This window comes from Myotis lucifugus, unplaced genomic scaffold (assembly GCF_000147115.1).
Source record: "Myotis lucifugus unplaced genomic scaffold, Myoluc2.0 scaffold_135, whole genome shotgun sequence".
NCBI lineage: Eukaryota > Metazoa > Chordata > Mammalia > Chiroptera > Vespertilionidae > Myotis > Myotis lucifugus.
In genome coordinates, this window is record NW_005871183.1 from 2,588,216 (window position 1) to 2,595,254 (window position 7,039).

The 7,039-nt window shown below is 39.5% G+C and overlaps 1 pseudogene; it reads right to left on the reverse strand.

Moving 5' to 3' along the window:
- Positions 1-371: 371 nt before the first annotated feature.
- LOC102426299 overlaps positions 372-7,039 on the reverse strand; it is a 7,441-nt pseudogene continuing 773 nt past the window's right edge.

Sequence of the window (7,039 nt, forward strand, 5' to 3'; positions counted from 1 at the left end):
CTTTCAAAACTCAGCTCATACAGTATCTTTTCTATGAAGCGTTTCCAGACCCCGCCCACCTGATTGTCTACCCCAGTGGACTCTCCCATCTATGGTGTACATATCATCATGTCACAGTTAGCACCTGGCGCACATCCTCATTTACAAGTCTGCTCTTGCACTCTCTCTCCATTTTAACCCCCTTCCCACCACTGTCTCGATTGTGCTAAGGTCAGGAAATGGATCGTAATTATCTTAGGATCCCCAGTACCAGTGCCCTGCTATTCAGTGCTTGTGGAAGGAAGCAAGAAGGCAGAGAGGGGAAGATAAGGAAGCAAAGACAGAAAATCCTATCAACTGTACTCAAAACTATATTTCACACTAACACCATCTCAGCTGCCGACACCCTCACCATTGCCATTCTTATTCTGTAATAAGCCTCTTGCTCTGGTCTTTTTGCTTCCATTTTGCCTTGTTTGATCCATCCTACATACAATGACCAGAGTAATCTTTCTAAAAAGCAAATAAGATCATATTGTTTCCGTCATAAAATTTTATTTCAGTCACAAGCTTCATATTTAAAAAAAACACAAGCAAACAAAAAAGATCTTCACATGCCATCTTGCCGTTTCAATCTTACCTTGCACAGTACTTCTCCTAACCTGGTACAATGCAGCCACACTGTTCATATTTCTTTCTCACCAAGACATCTAAGTTTCCCTGTTCAGGGCCTTTGCACTTCATGTGTTAAGAATATTCTTCCCCAGATCTTCCTTAACATGATTCAGAGTGAAGTCCAAATATATCTCTCTAAAAAAGTCCTTCCTGATCACTCTGGTATAGCCTCCATTCCATTCCCTAATGGAATACCCTAATCATCTAAAGCAGCGGTTCTCAACCTGTGGGTCGCGACCATCGGAAAACACATACAGCATATCAGATATTTACATTATGATTCATAACAGTAGCAAAATTACAGTTATGAAGTAGCAACAAAAATAATTTTATGCTTGGGGGTCACCACAACATGAGGAACTGTATTAAAGGGCCGCGGCATTAGGAAGGTTGAGAACCACTGAAAGGAAACTTACCACCATCTAAGGTTATCATTTATTATTCACTTGGTTATTGCCCATGTCCCCCCACTGGTAGAATAAAAAGAGCTTCATGTTGTTCAACACTCAATTCAAGTCTTAATAGCTATGCTTCCCAACACAATCAAGGGCTGAAGTTCCAGTTTAAGAAAAAAATATATATTTCAGATTTATCCTACTTACCCTTAGATGTGTTTGAAAGTCATGGTGCCAATAGTGCGTGGTCTAAAGATGGTAGTGTTTTTAAGTCTAAGAAGATAAAAGATAGGTGCTCTATTGAGGTGCTGAACCTAACAATTATTCTGAAAGGTGATCAATTTGCAACAGCTGCTCTTCATGAAGCCTTAGGGATCTCACCACAAATAGAGTTAAAAACTGCCCTTGCTTTCTGCTACTAAATAAGTAAAATGGAAGAGTAGAATACTCCCACTGAAGCGCTGAGTCAGCATCTGGTTAAATATCCTCCATAACTATTCAGGAGTGGAGCTTGAACCCAGGTACATCTTCCAATCCAGGGCTAGTCCCATTATCCCCTACTGCCTCTTCTTAGGTGCATGTCCATCTTTACATGTACAAACAGGGATTATGAATGTGGGCTGTTGTTAACTGACGAGAAGCTTGTGTTTGTGTGCAATGCAACTGTGAAGAAACTGCACATTTTCTCCTTGGAAAAATAATATTATGCCTCTAGGCAAGTAATCCAATGTAAGTGTATTTACCTAAAACTCAGTCGAAGTTCAACAGTATTACAGCACCTAATCACCGCTCATAAAAGTACCCCTGTATGAAACAGTTCACAGGATTTTAACTCATTGAACTGAAGATACCGCAGCACCAGCTCTGTATACAAACACCAAAAAGTTTCTGCTGTTTCCACACAGGGAAGGTACATCACATACAACATAGTCCCCGGAGTGGAAAATGCAGCGTTTCCTGATAGTTGGGAAACTATGCTTTAATAGGTTTGCTGACAAGGCATTATCACTGGCAGAATAATAGTTAATTATGTTCATACTTTCAGGTTTTAACATATTTTTAAAATAAAGGCCAAGGTTCTCCTTAATTAGTAATATTGAGTACATAATGTGCTCATTCTCTACTATTTTAGCTTTTGTATATGTGGTAGGCAGAACATTGTCCCTAACCCCCATATGACCCAGTCTTAATTCCAAAAACTGTGAATATGTTGCCTTACATGGGAAAAGAGACTTTTCAGAGGTGGCTAAGGTTAAGGACTTTGAGAAGAGCCATCATCCAGGATTATAATCATAAACTCATTATAATCGCATGAGTTCTTAAAAGCGGAGACCCAGTCCCAGCTTTAGTCAGAAAAAACAAGGCCATGGAAATAGAGTCAGAACATTGAGACAGAAAAAGGACTCTACCCCTTAGCGCTGGTTTTGAAAATGTTGGAAGGGACCACCAGCCAAGGCACGTAGTTGTCCTATAGATGCTGGAAAAGGCGAGGAAACAAACTGTTCCTTAGAGCCTCAGAAAGGAACCCAGCCTGCTGACCCCTTTGTTTTAGCCCAAGGAGACCCATGTCAGACTTCTGATCTACCTACAGAACAATAAATCTGTATTGCTTTTAAGCCACTAAATATTTGGTAATTTGTTATGGAAGTGATAGAAAGCAACTACAGTATTCATTTAGAAATATTTTTCTCACTAACTATACACCAGCTATCACCTGGGATCTCCCTGCCTCTTAAAATCAAGATTATAAGTGCAGATCCCCAGTCCACTGACTATAGGAGCCGATCTTTCCCAAGGCGCTTCTCATGGTCATCTCCATCTGTATCTATTAAAACAATTCAGCATAGGAACCATTTCATAAGTTCTCTCATACATTCCCATTTTATACATCACAGACCCAAGTGAAATTTATTTATTGTCCTATATTGCCACTAAAATATTTTGTATAAAATTTTACTGAAGACACAAATATTATGCTACAGAAACACAAACCAAATGAAATCAAATGTTTTTTTCAAAAACATTCCTTTATCTTTTCTTCAACTGAAATTTCAGAATCTAGTCATATCTCTCTTCTATCAAATCCTATTCTAGAGTAGTGTGTGGCCCTTTATCCTACTGAACCTTACAAGTCTCAAGTTTGGGCTCTCTTTTCTCCACCCAGGAGCTTATCAAGAGTTTTCTCTAAAAAACTTTTTGCACAGCAAAAGAAACCATCAACAAAATGAAAAGACAACCCACTGAATGGGAGGACATATTTGCTAATGATACATCTGATAAGGAGTTAACATGCAAAATTTATAAAGAACTTACACAACTCAACACCAAAGAACAAGCAATCCAATTAAAAAATGAGCAGAGGACCTAAACAGACACTTCTCCAGAGGACATACAGGTGGCCAATAGACTTACGAAAAGCTGTTCAACATCACTAATCATCGGCGAAATGCAAATTAAAACCACAATAAGACATCAGTTCACACCTGTCAGGATGGCTATCATCAGTCAATCAACAAACAAGTTTTGGTGAGGATGTGGAGAAAAGGGAACTCTGCTGCACTGTTGGTGGGAATGCAGGTTGGTACAGCCACGGTGGAAATCAGTATGGAGGTTTCTAAAAAAAAATTAAAAATGGAACTGCCTTATGACCCAGCAATTCCAATTCTGGGTATATATCCAAAGAAACCCAAAACACTAATTCAAAATGATATATGTACACCTATGTTCATTTCAGCATTATTTACAATAGCCAAGATATGAAAGCAACCCAAATGCCCATCAATAGATGAGTGAATAAAAAAGCTGTGGCACATATATACAATGGAATATTATTTGGCCAGAAAAATAATCTTACCATTTGCAACAGCATGGATGGACTTAGAGAATATAATGCTAAGTGCAATGAGTCAGTCAGAGAAAGACAAATACCACATGATTTCACTTATATGTAGAATCTAAATAAGAGAATAAATGAACAAATAAAATTAAAACAGACTCATAGATGAGAATGGACTATGATAGCCAGAGGGAAGGGAGGTTGAGGAACTGGGTGAAAGAGGTGGAGGAATTAAGAAGTACAAATTGGTAGTTACAAAATTGTCACAGAGATGTAAAGTACAGCATAGGGAATATAGTCAATAATATTGTAATAACAATGTATGGTACCAGTTGAGTACTGGAAATATCAGGGGAAACACTTTGTAAAGTATTTGGTTGTCTATTATGTTGTGCACTTGAAACTAATAAAAATATTGAACATAAATTGTAATTAGAAAAACACTTTCAAGAAAAATAATTATTTTTAAAAAGGTTATATAATAGAAAAATAAAAAAATAAGAGTTTTCTCTAACAAAACATTTCTTCTCCTAAGAACTGCAACTAAGATAATTATTTGTTACTCTTCTACATAAACTTTGACCATTTAATACATCCTCTTCCATAATCTATCTAAGGAAATATTCTCTCTTCCTACTTTCCCCACCTTATATAAAATAAGACAAATATTTTATGGCCACAGCTTAAACTAGGGAACCATTACATTCTAATGATGTCATGATCACCTTTCTCATGAAACAATGAAGAAAAATAAAATGTTTAACTCTAAGCTTTTTCTTGCACTGATTTTCTGTTGTTTTAACTTCACATATAAAAAATGTTATCTAGCCCTAACCGGTTTGGCTCAGTGGATAGAGCATCAGCCTGCGGACTGAAAGGTCCCAGGTTCGATTCCGGCCAAGGGCATATACCTTGGTTGCGGGCACATCCCCAGTAGGAGGTATGCAGGAGGCAGCTGATCAATGCTCCTTTCTCATCGATGTTTCTAACTCTCTATCTCTCTCCCTTCCTCTTTGTGAAAAATCAATAAAATATATTTTTAAAAAATGTTATCTATATTAATCCCCAATATAAAATTATGCCCCACTTGATCTATAATGCAACTCATTACTGATATATAGAAAAAAGAGGCAATTTTATTGATTATTAACTATGTGCCAAGTACTTTTCAGGAATCATCTAATCATGTAATCAACACAACAAATAAAAATTATCAAATAGTGTTTGATACCACAAGCCAGCACAGTATTTTCTTTTTATTAATAAATCCATAAGGTCAATAATAATATCCACATAATATAAATAAAGAATGTAAGGCATAGAAAGATTAAGTCATTTTCCCAGTGGCAAAAAGTGATGAAGCCAAGATTCATGTCCTGGGATGCTTGACCCAGAAAGAATCCTTCTATGCTGTAGGTTATAACATTGTACAATGGAGTTACAGAAAAGCAAACTGAAATTTCAAGAACTCAAACAAGTTTCCACAACTAATGGCCGAGGACTAGTTTTCCAAACTCAGTCCATGCAGCATATACCAAACTTCATGCACTACTTACTATTTCTTTAATCTGCACAGGTTAAGTACTTGCAACCCCAAGCAGACAAAATTTTGACTGAAATATAATCATATTTTTTCTCCTCAGTTTTTGATGCTATGATATCTAAAACAAATATGATATGTAAAATAATATTTTGGAGAGGCATCATTTTATAGAGACAGTAAAAACTTTGTAGTGAAAAAGACCCAGTGTCATATTTAGCACTTACACAAAGAATTTCTGGAAATTCCACAAGAACATAAAGAAGTTTTGAGTCTAAGAAAACAAAAGTGTATCTGAGAGATTAGGATATAAAATGACATTTTCACTACAGTAGTTTATAGTTTTAGAATTTTCTATAATAGATCAATATATTAGTTACTAAAAACATTAATTTTAAAAGATATATTTAATCTGAAATATCTAGCATTGTAAATGGCACAAAGGAAGAACTTAATAAATGGCCTATCCCTTTTCTCTTTCTTTTTTTAATTTTTTTTTTATTAATCCTCCCCCGAGAAAACTTTTTCCCCACACTGATTTTTTAAGAGAGTGGAAGGGATGGGGAGAGGCAGAGAGACACACATTCACTAGTTGCCTCCCACACCAGCACCAACACGGGGCCAGGGATGGAGCCTGCAACCCAGGTACCTGCCCCTTGACCGGAATCAAACCCAAGACCCTTCAGGCTGCAGGCCAACGCTCTAACCACTGAGCAAAACCAGTTAGGGCGGCCTTTCCCTTTTCTGTTTTTTTCTTTGAAACTGTTTGTTTTTTATTAACCTGGTTTCTATTTTGTGTTCAAGAGTTTGTGGAAGAACAGCGTCTGACCACTCCGTGATCGCTCCTACCTGTTCAGTGGGCTGAGCAGTGGGGGCTGCAGAGCTGAGCTCAGGAGCAGGCTGAGCGCCCCGTCTCCGGGTGGGAACCGCTGGACAGGCACGGAGGGCACCTGCGCTGCAGACCAGGCTGTGACCCCAGGGCGAGCAGCGGCACATTTGGGAACTGGAGCAATCACAGCTTCTCGGTAGCGGTCTTCCCTGCGTTTACAATCTCTTCAGGATCTCTGCAGAAATAGAGATCAGGTGGGACCTCTCGCAGGTGCTCACAGGAGATGGGGCCGCACATGCGCAGAACTTCCTGGCCCTGCTTTGGCCACATCAGAGCAGCTGAGTGAGGCCCTTGTAGTTGAAAGTGAAGGCAAGCTCCACGTAGGCCGGGGGAGAGTCCGTGTCACACAGAGCAGTGGCAGACAGGTCGGCATTAGCCGCCTCCGTGAGAGGCTGGTGCTCAGCCCTGGGATCGGTAACCACCAGGAGTCTCGGCTCCGGGGGGCTGCCTGGATCTGGTTAGTGAGAGTTCCAGGAGTGAAGCCTCCAGCAGGAGGGCTGGCCCCCGTGGCAGCAGCAAACTTCAGCACAGCTCGCCAGTAGTGCTGGACACTATGTCACTCCCGACACCAGCAGGTTTCATTTTTATTATTCTAGTCCAGTAGTCGGCAAACTGCGGCTCGCGAGCCACATGCGGCTCTTTGGCCCCTTGAGTGTGGCTCTTCCACAAAATACCACGTGTGGGCGCGCATGCACCGTGCAATTGAAACTTCGTGGCCATGCGCA